At 40.5% G+C, this 17,185-nt stretch overlaps 1 protein-coding gene across 3 annotated transcripts in view; it reads left to right on the plus strand.

Annotated features, from left to right (window-relative positions):
• The first annotated feature begins 928 nt into the window (after nt 1–928).
• LOC106091466 (dopamine receptor 2) overlaps nt 929–17,185 on the plus strand; it is a 135,681-nt gene continuing 119,424 nt past the window's right edge. The window contains exons 1-2 of one of the 3 annotated variants that reach the window (XM_059369325.1): nt 929–1,016; nt 1,897–2,124. The gene's annotated coding sequence lies outside the window, so the exon portion shown is untranslated. Of the gene's footprint in view, nt 1,065–1,328; nt 2,125–17,185 lie in introns of those variants that run through there. The other 2 variants (XM_059369326.1, XM_059369324.1) reach the window with 2 other exon arrangements.

Below are 17,185 nucleotides of genomic sequence, written 5' to 3' on the forward strand. Positions count from 1 at the left end.
TCTAGAATATTCAGCATCCAATAGTGGACCGAATTGGAATATAACTTGATATAGCTCCAATAGCATAACAGTTCTTATTCAACATTCTTTGTTTGCCTAAAAAGAGATACAGCGCATAGAACTCGACAAATGCGATCCTTGGTGGAGGGTATATAAGATTCGGCCCGGCCGAACTTAGCACGCTTTAACTTCTTTTTACTTTTTATTGTTATTTCCCCGAAAAATGTTCTAAAGAATCTTTGCCAATATTCCCTTAAATCTACTACACCTACCTCGTCATTTAAGGAAATATTATTTACTCGGTAACTTCTCATGTAACTTATGTGTAGACAGAGCAAAATTTCTTTCCGGTAGCTAGGCATCATTTTTTGTTGCTACTCATTGCTCCAAGGAGAAAAAACAAAAGCAAGTTAATGAAACACTTGTTGTGTTAGCACGTGCTAGCAAAGACAAACACTCACATACACAGCAAACTAAGTACACACAAACAAGTGTTGAGACAGCAAGAGGTGAACGGAAAAGTTCAAGAGAGTTAGATATGTATTGGGAGAGAGAGAGAGAGTTTGTTGTTGAGAAAATTACTTCCAGTGCTTATTATAAGGGTATAACAGTTTTCGTTTCATTCCCTGGCTCTCTTACTTTCTATGTCTCGCTCTCTCTCTCTCTCTCACTCTTAGTCTCTCTATTTCTTTACTCATTAATACGAATGCTGTTAGATTATATTTCTTTTGCTATTGTCCGAGTCTTTAAGTTCGTATGCGGGTGTTTGCCTTAGTGTGAGTAAGTGTGTGTGTGTTTTAAAAAGCGAGTGTATTACCCACTAAGCAAATGTTGAATGCGGTACATATGGCCCAGACTAACCACAATTTCCAGTAACAAAGGCATCCAACAAATTGACAACAATTCAGTTACTTTTTAGCCTTTCGACAGTGCGGTAGCCTCAAACAAACAGAAAAAGCGAGAGATTTTCAAAAAGAAAATGAAGAAATGAAAATAAAGAAACAAAAAATATGAGTGTGAGAATCATAAAAGAAAATTCATTTGAATAAAGCAAAAATAAAAGTGTAAGCTTAAAAAAATAAAAAAAGGTATCCACAAAAGTACACCAATAATAAAAAATATATAAATCTCATTAAAAAACTTGCAAAAAAATTTAAAAAAAATTTTTCAAAATGTGAAAGTTGTAAAAAAAATAAAAAAAAAATATTTTAAGTAATTCAAAAAAAAAAAAAAAAAAAAAAAATATTAAAATATAATAAATATATATGAAATATTATTTTTAGTTTTTTAAAAAAGGTGTTTTAGAAAAAGATATATTCTCATTAAAATACACATATTAATGTGTCATATATAAATCCTTGCCAACTTTCGGTAAAAACCATAAATCTCCACAAATTCGTTTTGTCTGCCAACAAGAAAGCGAAAAAAAATACCATTCACACCCACACCAGCCGAACATACACCTCCAGCTGCAAAAAGAATTGCAAAGTTACCTTATAAAAACCCAACAAAAACGAAAAAAAAACAAGCAAAACCGAAAACAACCAAATCCACTCACCCAAGCTAAAAACAAGGAACCGGAAACAAGGTTGTGTTGTTGTGCGCTCACCAACAGCGGAAGCGTAATGTTACGCGTCTTTGGCAATTTTCGTTATCTGCAAAAAGTGTGCGGTGGCTTTGTTCAAAACCAAGCAACGTGAAACTTATGGCTATGAACAAACACAAAGGCTTGCAAGCATTTTAACATGTGTGTGTGTGTGTGTGTGCGAGTGTGAGTGAAAGAGTGAATAAATACATGTGTGTGTTCATATGCGTATGTGATAGACTGTGTGCTTCCAAGCATTTTTAAAAGGATCTCTTGCACTTCGTACTTAATTTAAAGTTACATTCCCAAAGGATATGCTACATGCTCCAGCCCACAAACAAGTTTGCCAAATTCTAGAACGCTCTATCCAAGGATTTAACGAAAATCCCTAGAAACCAGCAAAAGCATCTACCACAACATTGTCAGTGATAATTTCACCCCCCCCCCTCTACATTCCAGAGAAGCTACAACTACCAGAAATAGCACTGGAAATTCTAAGTCAACTTCAAGACCGCCCCTTGAATGTAATGCATTAAATGGTAATTATTAAATTCGTTTTAATTCAATTTATTTCTCCAAGTGTCAGTTTAAAGCTCCAGTGCGTTTTTTGTCATTTTTAAAAATAGAAATCCCACGAATACTCCTGGGAAAATAAAATTATTTCTCTTCCTGTTTTTCAAGTTGGCAGGTTTTCTTTTTTTTTTTGTTATCAACAACAGCATGATGGACGAACATTTAAGTGGTTTTTAGTACCAGGTTAAAAGTTTTGTTGTTGATTTTATTTTCACTTCAAGAAATTAAAAATTAAGCGAATGACATTTTATTTTGTTTTCTTGGTAAAACGCCTTTTGTGAATTAGTGCGAAAGTTAATTTAATATGCCATGGGTTTTAAAGGACATAAAACCATTTGAAAAAAAAATATTCAGCTGAAATAAAATTAAGGATATGAAGGTTGAAAAAAAAAAAAACCAAGTTATAGTCCGATTCGGACCATAAATGAATGCTGAACATTGTAGAAGACTTTGTGTAATATTTCAGTTCATTCGGATAAGAATTGCGCCTTGTAGAGGCACAAGAAGCAAAATCGGGAGATCGGTTTATATGGGAGCTATATCAAGCTATTGATCAATTCGGACCATTTTAGACACGTACGTTGAAGGTCATGAGAGAAACCCTTGTACAAAATTTCTTCGAAATCGGATGAGAATTGCGCCCTCTAAAGGCTTAAGAATTTAAGACCCAAGATCGGTTTATATGGCAGCTGTATTTGGTTATAAACCGATTTGAACCATACTTGGCACAGTTGTTGGATATCATAACAAAACACGTCGTGCAAAATTTCATCACAATCGGATAAGAAATGCGCACTCTAGAGGCTCAAGAAGTCAAGACCCAAGATCGGTTTATATGGCAGCTATATCAAACCATGGACCGATATGGCCCATTTACAATACCAACCGACCTACACTAATAAGAGGTATTTGTGCAAAATTTCAAGCGGCTAGCTTTACTCCTTCGGAAGTTAGCGTGCTTTTGACAGACAGACGGACGGACATGGCTAGATCGACATAAAATTGCACGACGATCAAGAATATATATACTTTATGGGGTCTCAGACGAATATTCCGAGTAGTTACAATCAGAATGAGCTATATCAAAACATGGACCGATTTGTATCATACTCGACACATTTGTTGGAAGTGATACCAAAACACCACGTGCAAAATTTCAGCCAAATCGGATGACAATTGCGCCCTCTAGAGGCTCAAGCAGTCAAGACCCAAGATCGGTTTATATGGCAGCCATATCAAGACATGGACTGATTTGCGCCATGCTTAGCACAGTTGTTAAAAGTCATAACAAAACACCTCGTGCTAAATTTCAGCCAAATCGAATGAGAATTGCGTCCGTCCGTCTGTCTGTCCGTCCGTCCTTCTGTCTGTCGAAATCACGCTAACTTTCGAAGGAGTAAAGCTAGCCGCTTGAAATCTTGCACCACTACTTCTTATCAGTGTAGGTCGGTTGGGATTGCGAATAGGCCATATCGGTCCATGTTTAGATAAAGCTGCCATATAAACCGATCTTGGGTCTTGACTTCTTGAGCCTCTAGAGGGCGCAATTCTTATCCGATTGAAATGAAATTTTGTACTACGTAAATTGTTACGATATCCAACAACTGTGCCAAGTATGGTTTAAATCGGTCCACAATCTGATATAGCTGCCATATAAACCTATCTTGGGTCTTGACTTTTTGATTAGAGGGCGCAATTCTTATTCGATTGGAATGAAATTTTGCACGACGTGTTTTGTTATGATATCCAACAACTGTGCCAAGTATTGACCAAATCGGTCTATAATCTGATATAGCTGTCATATAAACCGATCTTGGGTCTTGACTTCTTGAGCCTCTAGAGGGCGCACTTCTTATCCGATTGTAATGAAATTTTTAACGACGTGTTTTGTTATGATATCCAACAACTGTGCCAAGTATGGTACAAATCGGTTCATAACCTGATATAGTTGCCATATAAATCGATCTTGGATCTTGAGCCTCTAGAGGGCGCAATTCCTATCCGATTTGGCTGAAATTTTGATTGACGTATTCTATTATGGCTTTCAACAACAGTGCCAAATATGGTTCAAATCAGTCCATAACCTGATATAGCTGCCATATAAACCGATCTTGGGTTTTGACTTCTTGAGCCTCTAGAGGGCGCAATACTTCCGATTTGAATGAAATCCTGCACGAAGTATTTTGTTATGATATCCAACACCTGTGCAAAGTATGAAATTTTGAACGAAGGATCCTCTCATGACCATAAACATACGTGTTTTTTATGGTCTGAATCGGTCTATAGCCTGATACAGCTCCCATATAGGTCGATCTCTCTATTTTATTGGGTTGCCCAAAAAGTAATTGCGGATTTTTTAAAAGAAAGTAAACGCATTTTTAATAAAACTTAGAATGAACTTTAATCAAATATACTTGTTTTATACTTTTTTTCTAAAGCAAACCGACTATATGAAAAATCTGCAATTACTTTTTGGGCAACCCATTACTTTTTGAGCCACCAAAGGGCGCAATTCTTATTCGAATTGGCTGACATTTTACCCAGGTCTCCAACATATAATTTAATTGTGGTCCCAACCGGACTATATCTTGATATCGCTCTAATAGCAGAGCAAATCTTTTCTTTTATCCTTTATTTGCCTAAGAAGAGATGCCGGGAGTAGAACTCGACAAATGCGATCCATGCTGGAGGGTATATAAGATTCGGCCCGGCCGAACGCTTTTTCTTGATAATGCCATCTTTAGCAAAAAACCAAGTATGGCATACACAATTTTTCGGACTAGAACTCCTACCACACAATCATCATGTCATCATGGACATTGTTTAAACCAAAACAGACAATCTACAAAAAGGCAAAATTTCGTTCGTTCGTTGTTGACCAAGAGTAACCTCCTTTCAAAAAAAAATATAAAATAAAAAAAATACCAAATAGAATCACAACCAGACAGCACTAAAAGCTTAAAATGGGAATGACATTTCTGTTTTTTTTTTTCTTTTCATTCCAATGCATGAAAGTTTTCTAACTAGAAAAACTTGACCAACAATTTTTAGGGACCAACACAAAACCCAAGCAAAGTTTTTTCTTACTTGGCACAAAAAACAGCAGAGACACAAAAACATGGGCCATCTAAATGTCTCATCGTTGGCTAAAACAAACCGAATATCTTAACTAGGTCATATAAGGATGAAGGAAGAGATGAAGCAAAAGAGCAGCAGAAACTGACATAGATTTATTTGGCCCAAGCCGAAAAGGTTTTGGCTTGGTTTCGGTATGGTTTGTTAGCCTGTAATAGAAACAGAAGAAAAAAAGCGCGAACAAATTTTAATTGCCAAGAATTTTGGCAATTTCCTTTTTAAAGTGAGGACAGCAGACGTAAAACTGTGATAAAGCGAAACCTATTCAAAATGTCGGCAGTTTTTTTCCCTCCCTCTTTGTCATATGGCCTCAGGACTCTTGGGTAAACTGTTTTGGCCATGGCGCTCTTTCGCTCCGTCTTTTCCTCCACTACTCATGTATGACATACACTTAAGCCTGGTTATATGCCTTTGCTGGCTGATGTGTTGGTGGAGCAGTGGTAGGGGAGTGTAGTGGTTGCATTTATTATACGTCGACGGTTTTATGGGCAGAGGGCTTTTTACATTTGAAAGGATTATTTACTGTTTCACACAATGACAAATATAACAACGACAACAATAGAAGCCAACCAACCAAATAGTGGCCAGAAAAACAAACACTATAACCAAACCAAAGGGATTTGTGATTTTCTCTAGTACTTTTTTTTCTGCCTTCAACAAACAAAAGCACAATAGAACGAGTAAAACAAAAAACAAACGAAATAAATTGTCCTATGAGAGAATCTACAAACATAAAATGTTTTTCGCTCTACATTGGCTTTTGTCTGTTTTGGTGGCGCAAAGCCCCAAAGATTTATGAGTGGCTTATGGCATCCATAAACAAATTATGGTAAATACAGAGGAAGCAAATAAAAAACAAAACAAAACAAACGCCTTTGGATTACAAAACTCTATGAGATCAATAAAAGCGGGTAGCGGTTTATCTCAGCAAATAAAAAAAATCAATGATATTAAACACCAATAAAAATAAAAAACTAAATCGTAAGTAGAAATTCAAATTATGAAAAAAGGCGTTAAGATCGGCCGGGCCGAACTTTGGATACCCACCACCTCGGTGAAAAATACATACCTTTTGTCCCATAGCAGTTATATCGAAATATGATTCGATTTGGACCAAATACTAATAAGTACAAGTCATTGTTCAATTATGAATAACAAAATATTGGTCTTTTTAGTAGCCATATCTAAAAATAAACCGATATGAACCATATACGACACAAATGTCGAAAACCCTAACATAAGTCACTATGTCAAATTTCAGTTAAAATGGACAATAAATGCGCCTTTCATGGGGCCAAGACTTTAAATCGAGATATCGGTCTATATGGCAGCTATATCCAAATCTATACCGATCTGGGCCACATTGAAGAAGGATATCGAAGGTCCTAATACAACTCACTGTCCCAAATTTCGGCAAAATCGGACAATAAATGCGCCTTTTATGGCCCAAAAACCTTAAATCGAGAGATAGGTATATATGGCAGCTATACCCAAATCTGGACCGATCTAAGCCAAATTAAAAAAGAATGTCGAAGGGCCAAACACAACTCACTGTCCCAAATTTCGGCGAATTCGGACAATAAATGCGCCTTTAATGGGCTCAAAACCTTCAATCGAGAGATCAGTCTATATGGCAGCTACAGTAAAATCTGGACCGATCTGTGCCAAATTGAAGAAGAATGTCGGAGGGTATAACACAACTCACTGTCGCAAATTTCGGCGAAATCCGACAATAAATGCGCCTTTTATGGGCTCAAAATCTTCAATCGAGAGATCGGTCTATATGGCAGCTATAGTCAAATGTGGACCAATCTGAGCCATGTTGCAGAAAAATTTCGGAGGGTCTAACACAACTCACTGTTCCAAATTTCGGCGACATCGGACAATAAATGCGCCCTTAATGGGCCCAAAACTTGAAATCGAGAGGTCGGTCTATATGGCAGCTATATTAACATCTGGACCGATCTGGGCCAAATTAAAGCAATATGTCGAAGGTCCTAATGGAACTCACTGTCCCAAATTTCGGCGAAATCGGACTATAAATGCGCCCTTTATGGGCCTAAAACTTCAAATCGAGAGGTAGGTCTATATGGCAGCTATATTAACATCTGGACCAAACTGGGCCAAATTGAAGAAATATGTCGAAGGTCCTAATGGAATTCACTGTCCCAAATTTCGGCAAATTCGGACAATAAATGCGCCTTTTATGGGCTCAAAACTTTCAACCGAGAGATCGGTCTATGTGGCAGCTATATTCAAATCTGGATCGACTTGGGCCACATTGAAGAAGGATGTTGGAGGGTCTAACCGAACTCACTGTCCCGAATGCTTAACATTGTAGAAGTCATTGTGTAATATTTCGGTGCATTGGGATAAGAATGAGCCTTTTAGGGGCTAAAGAAGCAAAATCGGAATATCGGTTTATATGGGAGCTGTATCAAGCTATAGATCGATTAAGACCATATTGAACACGCATGGGAGAAGCCATTGTACAAAGTTTCTGCCAAATTGGATTAGAATTTCGCCCTCTAGAGGCTCAAGAAGTCAATATCCCAGATCGGTTTATATGGCAGCTATATTAGTTTATGTACCGATTTGCGCCATACTTAAAACAGTTGTTGGAAGTCATAGCAAAACACCTCATGGAAAATTTCAGGCAAATCGGATGAGAACTGCGCCCTCTAGAGGCTCAAGGATTCAAGATCCAAGATCGGTTTATATAGCTGCTATACCAGGTTATGAACCGATTTTGACCATACTTAGCACAGTTATTAAAAGTGATACCAAAACACCTCATGCAAAATTTCAGCCAAATCGAATGAGAACTGTGCCCTCTAGCGGCTCAAGATCGCAGATCGGTTTATATGGCAGTTTTACCAGGCTATGAACTGATTTGAACCATACTTAGCATACTTTGAACCATCATGCAAAATTTCAGCCAAATAGGATGAAATCTGCGCCCTCTAGCGGCTCAAGAACTCAAGTTCCAAGATCGGGTTATGTAGCAGCTATGCCAGGTTAAAAACCGATTTGAACCATACTTAACACAGTTGTTCGAAGTGATACCAGCACACCTCATGCAAAATTTCAGCCAAATAGGATGAAATCTGCGCCCTTTAGGGGCTCAAGAAATCAAGGCCCAGTATTACTTTATAGGTTGTTGAAAACAATCCATTCTTCATCACCAGTTATGAATCGTTTTAAAAACGGATCGAATTCATTGCGTTTAAGGTGCATATCACAAGCGTTGATTCGGTTTGTTAAATGAATTTCTTTCAATACATGTGGTACCCAAATATCAAGCTTTTTCACCAGTCCAAGACTTTCTATGTGATAATGAACGGTTGATTTTGGTATATTTAACTTCTCTCCTATCTCACGCTCAGTTGCATGACAATCCAATTCGATTAATGCTTTGATTTGGTCATCATCAACTTCATTTGGCCGACCTGAAAGTGGCTCATGTTTAAGTGAAAAATCTCCAGAACGGAATTTGCAAAACCAATTTTGACACTGTCTTCCTTTTAAGGCCTTATCACCATACACATCTCGTAACTTTTTAGCAACCTGCTCCGCGTTTTTTCCTTTACGGAAATAATAAAGTAAAATATGACGAAAATGCTCCTTTGTGGGCTCCATATTAAAATTGACGCCAAACAAATTAATGTAAATAAAATTTCGCGCACTTTTTTTCTAAAGCAAGCTAAAAGTAACAGCTTATAACTGACAGAAGAAAGAATGCAATTACAGAGTCACAAGCCGTTGAAAAAATTTGTCAATGCCGACTATATGAAAAATCCGCAATTACTTTTTGGGCAACCCAATATATACTTTATAGGGTCGGAAATGGATATTATGATGTGCTGAAAATGGAATGACAAAATGAATATACCCCATTAAAAGAACATCTAAGTTAGGAATTCTTTGCTACTAACAAAATCCTTAATTGTTTTGCATACCCCGCTTTTGAGTTGGTTCATGTCTGGTATTGTGTCCCCACCTTAGTACAGGTGTCTATTAGCCACTATAGCCGGGTAATGATATAGGAATTGCTTCAATGTCTCATAATTTTTCCCAAATGCCCCACACATGCCATCACTTGCCACGCCGAATTTGCATAAGTGAGCTCGCAGTCCTATGTTTCTCTTTATGATTCTGAAAGCTAAACTGATCTCCTGTTTACTTTCTTTCAGTATTAGTCTTGTCTTCTCACAATCACAATTTCGCTATTCCACAGTGTTACATGTGGCAGTCCTCTGGCCTTCATTGCCAAATCATATGCTTTTTCATTCCCCTTACTTCGCTATGGCCCATCATTCAAACGATGCGAAACGCGCCATACTCGACTTCCTCGCATGAAAACTACACCACCTCACGCATTCCGGGATCGCACGAATCTCTGCCTGCTGGATCGTATTTTGGTCAAGCAGTCTAAAAACAGATCATGGTCCCTGGGTTCTCAATGTAGACCCCGGGGCCCACTGTCCTCCAGCTATGATCCATGATCTCCCAGATGGCAATACTAGGGTTCGTTCAATCCAAGACTGTGCCGCTGACAGCAGTGGTACCCGATCGGAAACCTCTTCCATTCTTACCATGTTTCCTATCGTCGCCTCGATTATGTCGCGATGGCATAACCTGCAACTGTCTACTATCCATTCTCCCATCGCCTAAAGGCTTGGGATCGAATAACTAGAATAGTCTCCGGTACCCTTGTGGGCGTGCTCCTCATGGCTCCGCCTATGCCATGACAACTTGCTCTCTAAACCTGTTGTATGGTCCTTATGTTGCACTTTTTCTCCATCGCAGTCCACCAAACTACTGAGGCGTAAGTTAGTATGGGTCTAATCACGCTCCCGTAGAGCCAGTGGACTATCCTCGGATTCAGGCTCCATTTCGAGTCTACGGCACGTCTACATAGTAGCCAACATCTGCCTTCTCGGTACGCTCCTGAATATGACACATCCAATTCAGTTTCCTGTCCAAGATCACTCCTAAGTGATCAAGGTCAAATATGACCTTGTCAAATACTTAACTCTTTAGCGGAATCGATGGTGGTGGGTACTCAAGATTCGGCCCACCAGTACTTTTTTACTTGTTTTATATAAATTTGCTCTAGTAAATGCCTAGACTTGTCAGATATCAACATCGTTTTGTTGGGAAAATATGGCTCCTTGAATCGGATAATCTTGATCTTCCTCGTAAACAGACGAAAGTCAGTCTTCTTTGGATATGCGTTCGGACACCTAGAACTAGCTCAGTTGGATGCTAGCCTTTTGCCCTTTTTTGCATGGCTGAATCTTCGTAGTATACCATTCAAGGTGGTCATCTATAGCAATGACGATTTAATAGCCCCTGTGCTGCTTTCTGTTGGGTGAGAAGCTCCCTTCGGCGGGTGAGATAGTCTTTTGGATCTTTTTTCAAGATCCCTGGAGACCTTTTTAATTGACGTGTAAAAAATTTAAAAAAATTCATTTTCATATAAAATTCCGTACAAGACCTTGAGCCTTGTATTTCGGCAGTGGCAACATTTGACTCAACCGTCGGATGGATAACTTATTGCTATGTCATGGATCCACAGTTTCCCGTTCCACATTCTCTCAGTCCAGCAGGTACTGGTCTATGGATTGAACAGGTAACGGTCTTAGAATTGGATCAGTCGAGACTCATTTTGTTAAAAAGCCAACCCGATGCATAACCTATTGCAAGGCGGTCTCCACCGAACGCCCTTTGGCATAGGCATTTTATTTGTATCCACGCAATTTGCTGGAAGTCTCTTTGTCACTATACGCTCCTTGGTTTTGAGTAGAAAGGACGTAAGGCTTATAACTCACTTTTCCCGGTTTGGGTACGAAGATTTTACTTGCCTCCTGGCAGGCTATTTAATTATGTGAGAGTCCTAGGTAAACTGGGCAAAGCATAGCTAGAGAAGGCCGAGATTGTAGTTCGCCATCTTTAAATGCCGGAAACATTCCATCAGTTTCTGGTAGCCAAAATGTTAGTAAATTTCTTAAGGCTTTTTTGAAAATAGTGTCTGTAATGATGAGACCTTGATTACCTTATTTTTTTGAAGGTAGGTTAGGTTAGGTGGAAAAGAGGGTTCACCGATTTTACATAAGTGAGCTCATAATGTGTCCCATTGTGATACCAAATGCTATAATGACCTCCTTCTTGCTCCCTTTCAGTAATAGCCTCATCTTCTCACGATCTGGATCCCCCCATAGGATTTTCGCCGTCCTACCGACTGTTTCGCTGTTCCACAATGTTGCATGCGCCTTCGTCGCCCACTCCCTTAACTCGAACTGTGTCGACCCGAAAGGCTTCGGGTTAACCAAGTTTGTTGACGACAGTCCTCTGGCCTTCACCGCCAATTGGTCTGCCCTTTCATTTCCTCCATCCTCAGAGAAGGCGTTAACCACCTTCTTACACTGCTAGACTGTTCGTGACCTTACCGTTCTGGTTGTTATTGCCCTTATGGCAATTTTACTGTCAAAAAAGATGTTCACACTCGACGTCCTCGCGTTAGCACCATACCACCTCACGCATTCCGTGATCGTCCGAATCTCCGCCTGCAGGACCTTATTATGGTCAGGCATACTAAAACAGATCTCAGTGCCTGGGTTCTCAATGAAGACCCCCAGGCCCACTCTGTCCTTCTACCTTTGATCCATCCGTTTAACATGATCTTCCAGATGTCGGTACTAGGTTTCCTTCAATCCGAGATTGTTCCGATGGCAGCAGTGCCTCGGACTCGACTACAAGGTTCATCTTAGGTATCCGATCGGAAACCTCTCCACTCCCTTCCAGGTTTTCTATCGTCGCCCCGATTATACCGGGATGGTAAGAGCTGCTCCCATCCTCAATCCATTCTCCCATCGTCTTAAGTCACATAGCCGCATTGGCTGTCTCACACTTAATCTGTATGTCAATGGGTGGGATATCTAGAATAGTCTCCAGTGCCCTAGTGGGCGTGGTCCTCATCGCTCCGCCTATGCCAAGACAACATGTTCTCTGTCGAAAAAAGGCGAAAATCAAATGGACAAAGTACGGAAGACTACTACATAGAAGATATTGAGGCACATGCCATTAGAATTGTGTGGGTCCTTGGGAAAGGAAATCGTCAGGTTTTTATTGTGACGATTTCCTTTCCCAAGGACCCCCCATAATTCTAATGGCATAAGCCTCAATGTCTTCTATGCCTGGACAATCTATGTCTGTCCATTTAATTTTCACCTTTTGTCGACAGCTTATCGTATTCGGCCCTGGCTGTGATATTTTAAATCTAATGCAGCTATGGTTCGAGATCACAAAGTTCTTAGAGGGGTAGTTCCCCATCTGCGCAAACATTTGGTAAGGTTCCTTAAAAGTTGTAGCAATCCATGGCAATGAATGGTTTAGCCACATCAAATTTGACCCTGCTGTATTTGCAAATTTTTACTTAACTACACAATTCGCCATCGAACTCTTAGTTTGGTTAACCCTCATTGATGGTTTAATCTCCATGTCTATTAATTTTGTTTAAAGAAATTTCTTTTAATTTTTAATTTTACCCCAAAGGTCTTTGGTTCCACTTTCATACATAAACTTGCCAACAAAATTAACCTTTCTTACGAATTTAAACATTGAGCATTAAACAAATTTGCATTTCTTCTAATTCAATGCTTAAATATTTACATACTTGGAATTATTCTAAATGTCCCTTTGTTTGTTACAATGCTTAGTAGGAGACAGGGAGAAGACGATGGTATGAAGAGTGAAATGAGCTTCATTTGACTCTTGAATAATTTAAAAGCATGGCAACAAAGTAATAAGGGGATGGAGGGGGGAGTAGGGTAGATAGCTTAGCTAAAATGTCATTACCACAACAAATGAAGAACATTGACCTTCTAGTTTTGGGACCTAATGGCAACATTGCGACATGTTATCTCCTAGCTCGCTCAAGTGCCACATAAAACCTTATCATTTTTGGCAACATTTTTGCCAACAATACATTTCAGCTAAAATTTAAAGCTTAACACATTTCTACTCACCCCAGTGGCTTGGAACTCTTCTTTACACTTTCCAAAGCAAATTTCTTAACAAACAAACAGCATGGTACAGAACACACAACCAACACACAAGCATCACACACACACACACACACTCACTGAGACCTCAAGTAAGGTAAACTGATGTCAACCGAAAGTTCGTTTCGGTCCTAGCCCCTAGGGAGACGCCGAAAGAGTGGAGAAACGTGTCAAATAAACAAAACAATTCAAGCCTTGGCCAACAATAACAACCTCAAGAGAAACCGAAAAAAGTCATGGAAACGGAAACAAAACTTTAATGCACACACTTCCGCTCAGCAAACTGTCATATGCGTTGCCAAAAATATCTCCCAATTCTCTACTTAAAGCACAAAAACTTTTCTATCTCAGAAAATCAGAAAACCAAAACTTACTCCCAAAGTCAGTCAGAGACTTCAGTCTCAAAAACTTTGATAATCACTGTTGCCGCAAGGAAAAAACAAATGACATACACATATACGACAGCGTCTACTCTTAAAGCAATGCAAAAAAAAAAATCTTTCTACCCCCTCCACTACACTAAAGAAGTTCAATAACATTTCTTTACATACACACACACACGCACACACACATGAATACAAAATAAATTTGTGAATCAGTCAACATGGTTAAAGTGAAATTCCTGAGGATTTTAGGCATTTCCTGTCACTCGATTACTAAACTCATGCAGATATGTAAGCACACACTCACTGACGCACACATACAAAGCAAATCTAACACTTATACCAAAAACCCCAGGAAGGGGCCAAATAATAAAAACCCAATGGAGTCAGAAAATTCTTTGGGGGAATAATAGGCACAGTGCAGAGAAAGAAAGATCTCAATGGTCATAAATAAACGTAAACTAATTTTGAGACAGGCGGAAGGGCGAAAAAAAGGAAAACTGCAGGAAAGTCAAACGAAAGGGGAATGTAGAGTCGTGTGACAGATGGAGACAATAGGGAAGATAGCCTCGGATAATATGAAGGAATAACCAATAAAGAGGTCAGGTGACAAATGCTCCATTGAAGATAGAAAGATAGAAAAGGCGGTTTGGACTCAAACTTAAACAATTGAACTGAAGCAGGAAAAAACTACGGCTTGACTGGAAGGAATATCTGAAGGATAGATAAAAGGAAGGTTTAAACGAAAAGGAAGGATGGATATGAGGGGTAAGGAAAGGTGAATGGAAGGAAGGATGGAAGGAAGGATGGAAGGAAAGATGGAAGGAAGGATGGAAGGAGGAAGGAAGGATGGAAGGAAAGGATGGTAGGAAGGATGGAAGGATGGAAAGAAGGATGAAAGGAAGGATGGAAAGAAGGATGGATGGAAGGGAGGATGGAAGGAAGTATGGAAGGAAGGATGGAAGGAAGGATGGAAGGAAGGATGGAAGGAAGGATGGAAGGAAGGATGGAAGGAAGGATGGAAGGAAGGAAGGATGGAAGGAAGGATGGATGGAAGGATGGAAGGAAGGATGGAAGGAAGGATGGAAGGAAGGATGGAAGGAAGGATGGAAGGAAAGATGGAAGGAAGGATGGAAGGAAGGATGGAATGAAGGATAGAAGGATGGAAGGAAGGATGGAGAGAAGGAAGGATTTAAGAATGGAAGGAAGGATGGAAGGAAAGATGGAAGGAAGGATGGAAGGAAGGAAGAATGGAAGAAAGGATGGTAGGAAGGATGGAAAGAAGGATGAAAGGAAGGATGGAAGGATGGAAAGAAGAATGGAAGGAAGGATGGAAGGAAGGATGGAAGGAAGTATGAAAGGAAGGATGGAAGGAAGGATGGAAGGAAGGATGGAAGGTAGGATAGAAGGAAGAATGGAAGGAAGGATAGAAGGATGGAAGGAAGGATAGAAGGAAGAATGGAAGGAAGGATGGAAGGAAGGATAGAAGGAAGGATCTAAAGAAGGATTGAAGGTAGGAAAGATGGAAGGAAGGATGGAAGGAAGGATGGAAGGAAGGATGGAAGGAAGGATGGAAGGAAAGATGGAAGGAAGGATGGAAGGAAGGATGGAAGGAAGGATGGAAGGAAGGATGGAAGGAAGGATGGAAGGAAGGATGGAAGGAAGGATGGAAGGAAGGATTGAAGGAAGGATGGAAGGAAGGATGGAAGGAAGGATGGAAGGAAGGAGGGATGGAAGGAAGCATGGAAGGAAGGATGGAAGGAAGGATGGAAGGAAGGATGGAAGGAAGGATGGAAGGAAGGATGGAAGGAAGGATGGAAGGAAGGATGGAAGGAAGGATGGAAGGAAGGATGGAAGGATGGAAGGATGGAAGGAAGGATGGAAGGAAGGAAGGATGGAAGGAAGGATGGAAGGAAGGATGGAAGGAAGGATGGAAGGAAGGATGGAAGGAAGGATAGAAGGAAGGAAGGGTGGAAGGAAGGATGGAAGGAAGGATGGAAGGAAGGATGGAAGGAAGGATGGATGGAAGGATGGAAGGATGGAAATAAGGATGGATGGAAGGATGGAAATAAGGATGGAAGGAAGGATGGATAGAAGGAAGGATGGAAGGAAGGATGGAAGGAAGGATGGAAGGAGGAAGGATGGAAGGAAGGATGGAAGGAAGGATGGAAGGAAGGATGGAAGGATGGAAGGAAGGATGGAAGGAAGGATGGAAGGAAGGATGGAAGGAAGGATGGAAGGAAGGATGGAAGGAAGGATGGAAGGAAAGATGGAAGGAAGGATGGAAGGAAGGATGGAAGGAAGGATGGAAGGAAGGATAGAAGGAAGGATGGAAGGATGGAAGAATGGAAGGAAGGATGGAAGGATGGAAGGAAGGATGGAAGAAAGGATGGAAGGGTGGATGGAAGGAAGGATGGAATGAAGGATGGAAGGAAGGATGGATGGAAGGAAGGATGGAAGGAAGGATGGAAGGAAGGATGGAAGGAAGGATGGAAGGAAGGATGGAAGGAAGGATGGAAGGAAGGATTGAAGGAAGGATTGAAGGAAGGATGGAAGGAAGGATGGAAGGAAGGATGGAAGGAAGGATGGAAGGAAGGATGGAAGGAAGGATGGAAGGAAGGATGGAAGGAAGGATGGAAGGAAGGATGGAAGGAAGGATGGAAGGAAGGATGGAAGGAAGGATGGAAGGAAGGATGGAAGGAAGGAAGGATGGAAGGAAGGATGGAAGGAAGGATGGATGGAAGGAAGGATGGAAGGAAGGATGGAAGGAAGGATATAAGGAAGGATGGAAGGAAGGATGGAAGGAAGGATGGAAGGAAGGATGGAAGGAAGGATGGAAGGAAGGATGGAAGGAAGGATGGAAGGAAGGATGGAAGGAAGGATGGAAGGAAGGATGGAAGGAAGGATGGAAGGAAGGATGGAAGGAAGGATGGAAGGAAGGATGGAAGGAAGGATGGAAGGAAGGATGGAAGGAAGGATGGAAGGAAGGATGGAAGGAAGGATGGAAGGAAGGATGGAAGGAAGGATGGAAGGAAGGATGGAAGGAAGGATGGAAGGAAGGATGGAAAGAAGGATGGAAGGAAGGATGGAAGGAAGGATGGAAGGAAGGATGGAAGGAAGGATGGAAGGAAGGATGGAAGGAAGGATGGAAGGAAGGATGGAAGGAAGGATGGAAGGAAGGATGGAAGGAAGGATGGAAGGAAGGATGGAAGGAAGGATGGAAGGAAGGATGGAAGGAAGGATGGAAGGAAGGATGGAAGGAAGGATGGAAGGAAGGATGGAAGGAAGGATGGAAGGAAGGATGGAAGGAAGGATGGAAGGAAGGATGGAAGGAAGGATGGAAGGAAGGATGGAAGGAAGGGGGTAAGGAAGGTTGGAAGGAAAGATTAAAGGCATGAGGACAAGAAGAATGGAAGGAATTGGGAAAGGAAGGGTGGAGGGAA

The sequence above is a fragment of the Stomoxys calcitrans genome, chromosome 5 (assembly GCF_963082655.1).
Source record: "Stomoxys calcitrans chromosome 5, idStoCalc2.1, whole genome shotgun sequence".
Lineage (NCBI taxonomy): Eukaryota > Metazoa > Arthropoda > Insecta > Diptera > Muscidae > Stomoxys > Stomoxys calcitrans.